Genomic DNA, 11,025 nt, shown 5'->3' with positions numbered 1-11,025 from the left:
AGGGGCGGAGTGGCGGGGAGAGGAAGGGACCGCAAAGCGAAGGGAGCAGTATTCTCTGCGAAATGGGGTGTTTCCGGAAATGGGGTTGACTTTTGCACAGATGGTGCACCCTAAACGTCAGCATCCCCCCCAACAACCGGCTGAGCTGCCTTGATCCCTTCCACACAGGAACCTTCTCACTCTCATACTACTTGCCGTACCTGACATCATCCTCCCGTCCTTGCCATCATTTTCCCCGCTGGATCTGATGTCTTCCTCACCATCGCAATCGTCTTCCTCTAGGTCCCTGCCATTCTCTGATGTCAACCTCCTTCACCTTCTAGTTCTTTAACCACGTACCCTTGAAAGGCCCGACATTTTATCCCCCACCGTCACTGATGTCATCACCCTTCACAGTCCGTGATGTCAGACCGTACGTTTTAAGGTTTGACCCTGACTCCTACTCTTTCTCCTCTGTGCTCAACATCTAGCCGCCTGTCATGCGACCTTTTTCCCTGGCGTCATTCCTTCTCATCTCTGACTTCAGCCCTCACCCTTGTCTGACTGCCCCCGTGAAGCCAGCCCCTTAATTTTCCCACCAATAGACTGCCTGAGATGGCTTTTACAAAACAGGATGCTGGCCGGGTGCGGTGGCTCACGCCTGTAATCCCAGCACTTTGGGAGGCTGAAACGGTCGGATCACGAGGTCAGGAGTTCGAGATCAGCCTGGCCAACATGGTGAAATCCCGTCTCTACTGAAAATACAAAAAAAAAAAAAAAAAAAAAACAGCCGGGTGTTTAAGTGGCACGCGCCTGTAGTCCCACCTACTCGGGAGGCTGAGGCGGGAAAATCGCTGGAACCCGGGAGGTGGAGGTTGCAGAGAGCTGAGACCACACCATTGCACTCCAGCCTTGGTGAAAACAAAACAAAACAAAACAGGATGCTGCGATCTTCAGAGGTTGTAAATCCCAGTCCTTAGAGCAATTTTTGCTCTCTTCGAAAGTAACTGAGCCCTTGCCAGGGGCGGTGGCGCACGCCTGTAATCCCAGCACTTTGGGAGGCCGAGGCAGGCAGATCACAAAGTCAGGGGTTTGAGACCACCCTGGCCAATATGGTGAAACCCTGTCTCTACTAACACAAAATAATAATAATAATAATAATAATAATAATAATAATTAGCCGGGCGTGGTGGTAGGCACTTGTAGTCCCAGCTACTCGGGAGGCTGAGGCAGGATAATCACTTGAACCCGGGAGGCGGAGGTTGCAGTGAGCTGAGATCATGCCACTGCACTCCAGCTTGGGCAACAGAGCGAGACTGTCTCAAAAAAAAAAGTAACTGAGCCCTTTATTCACAGAAGGGACTTTTGCAATACACAATAGACTTATCCCAAACAAGTAGTGTCTGAGCCCACTGTTCACAATTTGGTCTTCAGTGTCTTGGCCACTTTTACAATAAATGGATTTGACAGATTTTTCATTTCTGAATGCCACATCATTGAAGAATAGGTTTGCCCTCAGAGGCTAAATTTCTTATCAATAGAATGAATTTGCCCAACGCAGACCAAATTTGCTAACATACTGAATACAGTACATCCATATTCCTGTTGGGGTAATTCCTATATTTATTTTCCTGTTGATTGTCAGGGATTCCTCACATAGTCTCATTATTAATCCCTTAGATGTTGGAAATAGCCTCTCCAGCTCTGGCATTTGTGTTATTAACTTTGTAAACAGTAAACTTAGTTGAATAAAGATCCATAATTTTGATATAATCATTTTCCCCCCTATGGTCTGTGCTTTTTTTTGAGACAGAGTCTTGCTCTGTCGTTCAGGCTGAAGTGCAGTCTGTGCTTTTTTTTGAGACGGAGTCTCACTCTGTCGTTCAGGCTGGAGTGCAGTGACGCAATCGCAGCTCACTGCAACCTCTGCCTCCCAGGTTCAAGTGATTCTCCTGCCTTAGCCTCCTGATTAGCTGGGATTACAGGCGTGCACCACTATGCCCAGCTAATTTTTGCATTTTTAGTAGAGACAAGGTTTCACCATGTTGGTCAGGCTGGTCTCAAACTCCTGACTTCATGATCCGCCTGCTTCGGCCTCCCAAAGTGCTGGGATTACAGGTGTGAGCTGCCACGCCCGGCCTGGTCTGTGCTTTTAAAGAAATAATTCTCTTCCCCAGGTCACAAGATGTTCCCCTACAGTTTCTTTTTTCTTTCTTTCTTTCTTTTTTTTTTTGAGTCAGAGTCTCGCTCTGTCGCCCAGGCTAGAGTGCAGTGGCCGGATCTCAGCTCACTGCAAGCTCCGCCTCCCGGGTTCACGCCATTCTCCTGCCTCAGCCTCCCGAGTGGCTGGGACTACAGGTGCCTGCCACCTCGCCCGGCTAGTTTTTTGTATTTTTTAGTAGAGACGGGGTTTCACCGTGTTCGCCAGGATGGTCTCGATCTCCTGACCTCGTGATCTGCCCGTCTCGGCCTCCCAAAGTGCTGGGATTACAGGCTTGAGCCACCGCGCCCGGCCCCCTTCTTTTTTTGACAGAGTTTCGCTCTTGTTGCCCAGGCTGGAGTGCAATGGCACTATCTCAGTTCACCGCAACCTCCGCCTCCTGGGTTCAAGCGATTCTCCTGCCTCAGCCTGCTGAGTAGCTAGGATTACAGGCGTGTGCTACCATGCCTGGCGAATTTTTGCATTTTTAGTAGAGACAGGTTTTCGCCATGTTGGCCAGGCTGGTCTTGAACTCCTGGCCTCAAGTGATTCGCCCGCCTCGGCCTCCCAAATTGCTGAGATTACAGGCATGAGCCACCGTGCCTGGCCACATTTAGGTCTTTAATTCATGTGGAGTTCATCCTTGTATATGGTGTGAGATAGAGCTACAATTTTATTTTTCTCTACGTGATGAGCCAGATGCCCCATCACCATCTATTAAGCAATCTGTCCCATCCCTGTGTTTGTTACCACCTCTATCATATATTAAGTTCCATAGATATATGGGTCTGTCTCTGAGGTGGTTTGTTGCTGGTTTTGTTGTTGTTTTTAAGAGATGAGCCTGGGCTGACTCCTGGCCTCAAGCATTCTCCCCAACTCAGCCTCCTGAGTCACTGGGATTACAGGTGAGGACTATTGTACCTGACTTCTGAGTTGTTTTTTTGTTTTGTTTTGTTTTTGACAGAGTCTCACTCTGTCGCCAGGCTGGAGTGCAGTGGCGCGATCTCGGCCCACTGCCACCTCCGCCTCCCAGGTTCAAGTGATTTTCCTGCCTCAGCCTCCTGAGTAGCTGGGATTACAGGTGCGCGCAACCACGCCCAGCTAATTTTTGTATTTTTAGTAGGGATGGGGTCTCACCATGTTGACCAGGATGGTCTTGATCTCTTGACCTTGTGATCCGCCCACCTCTGCCTCCCAGAGTGCTGGAATTACAGGCGTGAGCCACCGCGCCTGGCCCTGAGCTGTTTTTTCTCTTGTTTTTTTTTTTTTGAGACGGAGTCTCTCTCTGTTGCCCAGGCTGGAGTGCAGTGGCCTGATCTCAGCTCACTGCAAGCTCCGCCTCCCGAGTTCACGCCATGCTCCTGCCTCAGCCTCCTGAGTAGCTGGGACTACAGGCGCCTGCCACCACGCCCGGCTAAATTTTTTGTATTTTTTAGCAGAGATGGGATTTCACTGTGTTAGCCAGGATGGTCTCCATCTCCTGACCTTGTGATCCGCCTACCTCGGCCTCCCAAAGTGCTGGGATTACAGGCGTGAGCCACTGCACCCGGCTTTCTCTTCTAAATAGGTCTACTTCTTAGCTCTTGGACCAATATAGGATTTTTTTTCTTTCTTTTTTTTTTTTTTTCCTTTTATTACTAACGCCTTTAGTATGTCTTAATATCTAGTGGGCATAACTTTCTTTGAAGGCTGTCTTAGCTGTCCATGATTCATTAGTATTCTAAATTCTAATATAAGTGTATTACAGTTCTCGATCTCCTGACGTCGTGATCTGCCTGTCTCGGCCTCCCAAAGTGCTGGGATTACAGGCGTGAGCCACCGCGCCCGGCTGTGTATTACAGTTCTGAAAAAAAGAAGTAATGAGGCCAGGCATGGTGGCTCACGCCTAAATCCCAGCTACTTGGGAGGCTGAGGCAGGAGGATCGCTTGAACCCAGGAGTTGGAGCCTGCCGTGAGCTATGATCGTGCCACTGCACGCCAGCTTGGGCAACGAAGTGAGACCCTGTTTCAAAACAACAACAACAAAAAGTAATGGAAGTTTTATTGAGATTGCATTGAATTTTTACATTTTGGGAGAAATAATGTCTTTTTTTTTTTTTTTTTTTGAGATGGAGTTTTGCTCATGTTGTCCAGGCTGGAGTGCAATGGCACGATCTCAGCTCACCGCAACCTCTGCCTCCCAGGTTCAAGCAATTCTCCTGCTTCAGCCTCCCGGGTAGCTGGAACTACGGGCACCCACCATCATGTCCAGCTAATTTTGTATTTTTAGTAGAGACGGGGTTTCTCTATGTTGGTCAGGCTAGTCTCGAACTCCTGACCTCAGGTGATCCACCCGCCTCGGCCTCCCAAAGTGCTGGGATTACAGGTGTGAGCCACCGTGCCCGGCCAAAACAACATCTTAATAATATTAACTGTGGAGGTTTTAAGATATGGTCACACTCTGATACTGCACTTGTCAGGAGTTGGAGCCTAACTCCCTTCCACTTGCATGTGTGCTGGACTTAGTGACTCAATTGTAAAGCACAGAATGAGGTGGAAGTGATAGTGTGTCATTTCCAAGACCAGGTTGTAAAAGGCACATCTGCTTCCTGCTGTCACGCAGATTGCTCACTCTGTGGGACATTAGCTGGTATGTCATGAGCAGCCCTATGGAGGGATCCAGGTGGCAAGAAAGTAAGGCCTCTTGCCAACAGCCATGTGAGCAAGCCTTCTTAAAGGTGGATCCCAGCCTTCAGATAACTGCAGTCCTGGCCAACATCCTGATTGCAGCCTCATGAGCAGCTCTGAGTCAGAACCACCCAGTTAAGCCACTCTCAGAATCCTGACTCTCCGAAACCATGTGAGATAATAAATGTTTATTGTTTTAAGCCACTAAGTTTTGGGATAATTTGTTAAAAATAACTTACATATTACCAAAATCTTCCCAGCAAAGAGCATGAAATGTCTCTCTTTTATTCAGATCGATTTCTATTGTTAGAGTTTAAATTATTTAAAATAGAGGTCTTTTGCATGAAATTCATTCCTACTTTTTTTTTTTGTTGGTTGTTGCTGCTATACAGAAATGCTTTTGATTTTTACAGGTTGATGTTGATTTTGTATTGGGAAACCTTGCTGAACTCTTTTTTTTTTTTTTTTTGAGATGGAGTTTTGCTATTGTTGCCCAGGCTGAAGTGCAGTGGCGCGATCTTGGCTCACTGCAAACTCCGCCTGCCGGGTTCCAAGCGATTCTCCTGCCTCAGCCTCCTGAGTAGCTGGGATTACAGGCATGTGCCACCACGCCCAGCTAATTTTTTGTATTTTTAGTAGAGATGGGGTTTCATCATGTTGGCCAGGCTGGTCTTGAACTCCTGACCTCAGGTGATCCACCCACCTCAGCCTCCCAAAGTGCAGGGATTATAGGCATGTGCTACTACGACTGGCCGCTGAACTCTCTTATTAGTCCTATTAGTTGTTTTTGTCATTCTGTTGGTTTTTTTTTTTTTGAGACGGAGTCTTGCTCTGTCGCCCAGGCTGGAGTGCAGTGGCTGGATCTCAGCTCACTGCAAGCTCCGCCTCCTGGGTTTACGCCATTCTCTTGCCTCAGCCTCCCGAGTAGCTGGGACTACAGGCGCCCGCCACCTCGTCCGGCTAGTTTTACTGTATTTTTTAGTAGAGACGGGGTTTCACCGTGTTGACCAGGATGGTCTCGATCTCCTGACCTCGTGATCTGCCCCTCTCAACCTCCCAAAGTGCTGGGATTACAGGCTTGAGCCACCACGCCCGGCCTTTTTTTTTTTGAGACGCTCTGTCACCCAGGCTGGAGTGCAGTAGTGCAGTCTCGGCTCACTGCAAGCTTGGCCTCCCGCCATTCTCCTGCCTCAGCCTCCCGAGTAGCTGGGACTACAGGCGCCCGCCACCACACCCGGCTAATTTGTTGTATTTTTAGCAGAGATGGGGTTTCACCATGTTAATCAGGATGGTCTCGATCTCCTGACCTTGTGATCTGCCCGCCTCGGCCTCCCAAAGTGCTGGGATTACAGGTGTGAGCCACCACGCCCGGCTCTGTTGGTTCTTTAGGTAGTCACTCCTATCATTTGCAAATGAGTTTTATCAATTCCTTCTACAATGTATACCTCATTTCTTTTTCCTTATAGCATTAGCTGGTTTTATATTAAAGAGTAGTATTGAGTGAACATCCTTGCCTTGTTCCTGATCTTAAAGGGAAATGCATTTAAAAATTCTCTATTGGCCAGGTTTGGTGGCTCATGCTTGTAATCCCAGCACTTTGGGAGGCTGAGGCCAGTGAATCACCTGAGGTCAAGAGTTTGAGACCAGCCTGGCCAACATAGTGAAACCTCGCCTCTACTAAAAATACAAAAATTAGCTGGGTGTGGTGGCGGGCGCCTGTAATCCCAGCTACTTGGGAGGCTGAGGCAAGAGAATTGCTTGAACCTGGGAGGTGGAGGTTGCAGTGAGCCAAGATCATGCCATTGCACTCCAGCCTGGGCAACAAGAGTGAGATTCCATCTCAAAACAAAAAAAAAAAAAATTCCCTATTAAGCATTTTTGCTGTAAGATTTTGCTATGTATGAAGTTAAAGAAGTTTTCTTCTACTTCTGTTTGCAAAGAGTTATTTATTTATTTTTTTCCTGTAGAGATGGTGTTTTGCCACGTTGCCCAGGCTGGTCTCAAACTCCTGGGCTCAAGTGATCCACCTGCCTCAGCTTCCCAAACTACGGGGATTACAGGCATGAGCCACCATGCCCAGCACCCTTTTAAATATCATAAACAGGCACTGAACCTTATCAAATCCTTCTCTGATTTGAGATTATCATATAATTTCCTCCTTTATTAATATGGTAAATTGCATTCACTAATTTTTTTTTTTTTTTTTAAGACGGAGTCTACCTCTGTCACCTAGGCTGGAGTGCAGTGGCATGATCTTGGCTCACTGCAACCTCCGCCTCCTGGGTTCAAGCGATTCTCCTGCCTCAGCCTCCTGAGTAGGTGGGATTACAGGCACCTGCCACCACGCCCAGCTAATTTTTGTATTTTTAGTAGAGACGGGGTTTCACTGTGTTGGCCAGGCTGGTCTCCTGACCTCGTAATCCACCCGCCTCAGCCTCCCAAAGTGCTGGCATTACAAGTGTGAGCCACCACACCCAGCCTGCACTCACTAATTTTCTAATTTGGATCAATTGTATTCCCGGGATAAACCCTACTTACGATTTAAAACAAAATGCACTATTGAATTCAGGTAGCTAATATTTTATTAGAATTTTTGCATCTATATTCATAAGTCCAGTGGGTCTATAACTTTATTGTTTAGTATTTTCTTTATGTGGTTTTAGAATCAAGACTATTTTAGCCTCATAAAATGAGGTATGCAGCTTTTTCTCTTTTCCTATTTTCTGGAACAATTTGTATAAGATGGGAATTACAGTTCCTTGAAAGTTTGATAGAACTACAATCTGCAAAAGCATCTGGGGCTGGGCCTGAGACTCTTTATTACAATAAGATGGGGAATCTTTGATTATCATTTTAATTTTTCCTAAAATTTATTGTTATATTCAAGTTATACTCAAGCTTTCTATTTCTTTTTGCATTCATTTGACCACATTTTAATGTTTCCCAAAATTTTTGCTTTTCATCTGTGTTTTCAAGTGTATTAGCTTACGATTTGTAGCCTTTTTGTATCTATAATTTTCCTTTGTTACGCATTTTGCATTGTGTTGTTTTAAATCAGTCTCGGCAAAGGTCTATCATCATTAATTATTTTCAAAGTACCAGCTTTTTTTTTTTTTTTTTTTGAGATGAAGTCTCGCTTGTCACCCAGGCTGGAGTGCAATCTCAGCTCACTACAACCTCTGCCTCCCAGGTTCGAGTGATTCTCCTGCCTCAGCCTCCCAAGTAGCTGGGATTACAGGTATGCGCCACCACACCTGGCTAATTTTGTATTTTTGTTCTCCATGTTGGTCAGGCTGGTCTTGAACTCCTGACCTCAGGTGATCTGCCCACCTTGGCCTCCCAAAGTACTGGGATTACAGGCGTGAGCCACCGCCCCCAGCTAATTTTTTTTGTATTTTTAGTAGAGACGGGGTTTCACCATGTTGGCCAGGCTGGTCTCAAACTCCTGACCTTCAAGTGATCTGCCTGCCTTGGCCTCTGAAAGCACTGGGATTACAGGCCTGAGCCACTGCGCCTGTTTTTTCTTTCTTTTCTTTTCTTTTTTTAGTTTGTTTGTTATTTATTTATTTTTGAGATGGAGTCTTACTCTGTCACCCAGGCTGGCGTGCAGTGGCACAATCTTGGCTCACTGCAACCTCCTCCTTCCAGGTTCAAGCAATTCTCCTGCCTCAGCCTCCTGAGTAGCTCGGACTACAGGCATGCACCACCATGCCTGGTTAATTTTTGCATTTTTAGTACAGACGGGGTTTCATATGTTGGCCAGGCTGGTCTCGAACTCCTGGCCTCTAGTGATATGCCTGCCTTGGCCTCCCAAAGTGCTGGGATTACAGGTGTGAGCCATCGCACCTGGCCTATTCTGTTAATCTTTATTGTTACTTAACAATTCTCTATCGTATCTTTTTCCTTCCTTATATTATTTCCTCCACGATTCAATCCTTTGGGTTTGTTCCTCTGCTTTTTTATCAACTGTTTTTCTTTTTGAGAGTCTCCATCTCTGTCACCCAGGCTGGAATGCAGTGGCACAATCTCAGCTCACTGCAACCTCCGCCTCTTGGATTCAGGCGCTTCTCCTGACTCAGCCTCCTGAGTAGCTGGGTTTATAGGCACATGCCACCATTCTAGGCTAATTTTTGTATTTTTAGTACAGACAGGGTTGCACCATGTTGGCCAGGCTGGTCTTGAACTCCTTGCCTCAAGTGATCTGTCCGCCTCGGCCTCCCAAAGTGCTGGGATTATAGGCAGAAGCCACTGCGCCCAACCTATTTTCTTAGCTATTAGGATAGCTATCTTAGCTTTCTTTGGGCTTTTAGTGTGCTATATCCTTTCATTTTCTTTCTTTTTCTTTTCTTTTTTTTTGTTTTTGAGACAGTCTTGCTCTGTCAGCCAGGTTGGAGTGCAGTGGCCTGATCTTGGCTCACTGCAAACTCCGCCTCCCAGGTTCACACCATTCTCCTGTCTCAGCCTCCTGAGCAGCTGGGACTACAGGAGTCCGCCACCACATCCGGCTAACTTTTGGTATTTTTAGTAGAGACGGGGTTTCACTGTGTTAGCCAGGATGGTCTCGATCTCCTAACCTCGTGATCTGCCCACCTCAGCCTCCCAAAGTGTTGGGATTACAGGCATGAGCCACCGCGCCCAGCCCATCCTTTCATTTTCAATATTTCTCAATCTTTGTGTGTGTGTGTATGCTGTTGGACTAAATTCAGTGAGGGTCTCTGTGTTTCAAATATTTTTATAATTACTACTGGGACATCTCATTCCATATTCTCCATTTACACTTTTTTAAAAAATTTTTATTTTTTTGAGACAGGGTCTTGCTCTTGTCACCCAGGCTGGAGTGCAATGGCACGATCTCAGCTCACTCCAGCTTCAACCTCCTGGGCTCAAGTGATTCTCCCACCTCAGCCTCCCAAGTAGCCAGGGCCATAGGGGTGCACCACCACACCTGTATTTTATGTAGAGATGTATTTTATGTAGAGATGGGGTTTTGCCATGTTGCCCAAGCTGGTCTCAAACTCTTGAGCTCAAGTGATGTTCCTGCCTCAGCCTCCCAAAGTGCTGGGATTACATGCATGAGCCACCACGCCGGGCTGTTTTGTTTTTGTCTACCATCATACTCAAACCTAACATTTTTGGGGGTCCTTTTTATAATCTCTAGTTCCTGTTTTATATTTTAATCTTTTTTTTTGAGACAGCGTCTCGCTCTGTTGCCCAGGCTGGAGCGTAGTGGCGTGATCTCGGCTCACTGCAACCTCCGCCTCCTGGGTTCAAGCGATTCTTCTGCCTCAGCCTCCCAAGTAGCTGGGACTGCAGGCGTCTGCCACCACACCTGGCTAATTTTTTGTATTTTTAGTAGAGACGGGGTTTCATTGTGTTAGCCAGGATGGTGTCATCTGACCTCATGCTCTGCCCACCTCGGCCTCCCAAAGTGCTAGGATTACAGGCGTAAGCCACCACGCCCAGTCCTATATTCTGATAGTTTTTATTTATTATGTTTATTTAAAATTTTTCATCTGTTTCAATACTTCTGCTTCAGATATTATACGTTACCCAGTGTAGGAGCCCGCCTCCAATATAGCCCCTGATGATTCCTGCCTCATGGTATTCATGCCCTGTATAGTCCCCTTCCCATGTTGTGCTAGGGTTGGTCTATGTGACCAATAAAATACAGCAGAAGTGATGGTCTGTCTTTTCTGAGGTTATGATAGACATTGTGGCTTCTGTCTTGGTCACGGTCTCACCTGCTCGTTAGGATGACATGTTGTGAGGAGCCCACGGAGATGCTCAGGTGGTGACAAACTGAAGCCTCTTGCCAATGACCCTGTGAGTGGGCCATGTTGGAAGTGGGTCTGTCAGCCAAGTGAAACCTTCAGCCGACTGCAGTCCTGGCTGCCAACTTGAGTAAAACGTCAGGAGAGACCGTGAGTCAAAACCACCCAGCTAGGCTGCTTCCAGATTCCTGACCCTCAGACACTGTGATAGTTTTGTTGTTGTTTTTTTTTTTTTTTTGGAGACGGAGTCTCACTCTGTCGCCTAGGCTAGAGTGCAGGTTCACAATCTTGGTTCACTGCAACCTCCGCCTCCCGGGCTCAAGCAATTCTCTTGCCTCAGCTTCCCAAGTAGCTGGGACTACAGGTGCGCCACCATGCCCAGCTAATTTTTTGTATTTTTAGTAGAGA

The sequence above is a fragment of the Rhinopithecus roxellana genome, chromosome 7 (genome assembly GCF_007565055.1).
Source record: "Rhinopithecus roxellana isolate Shanxi Qingling chromosome 7, ASM756505v1, whole genome shotgun sequence".
NCBI lineage: Eukaryota > Metazoa > Chordata > Mammalia > Primates > Cercopithecidae > Rhinopithecus > Rhinopithecus roxellana.
The sequence above is the reverse complement of the archived record's forward strand: the minus strand, read 5'-3'. Positions refer to the sequence as shown.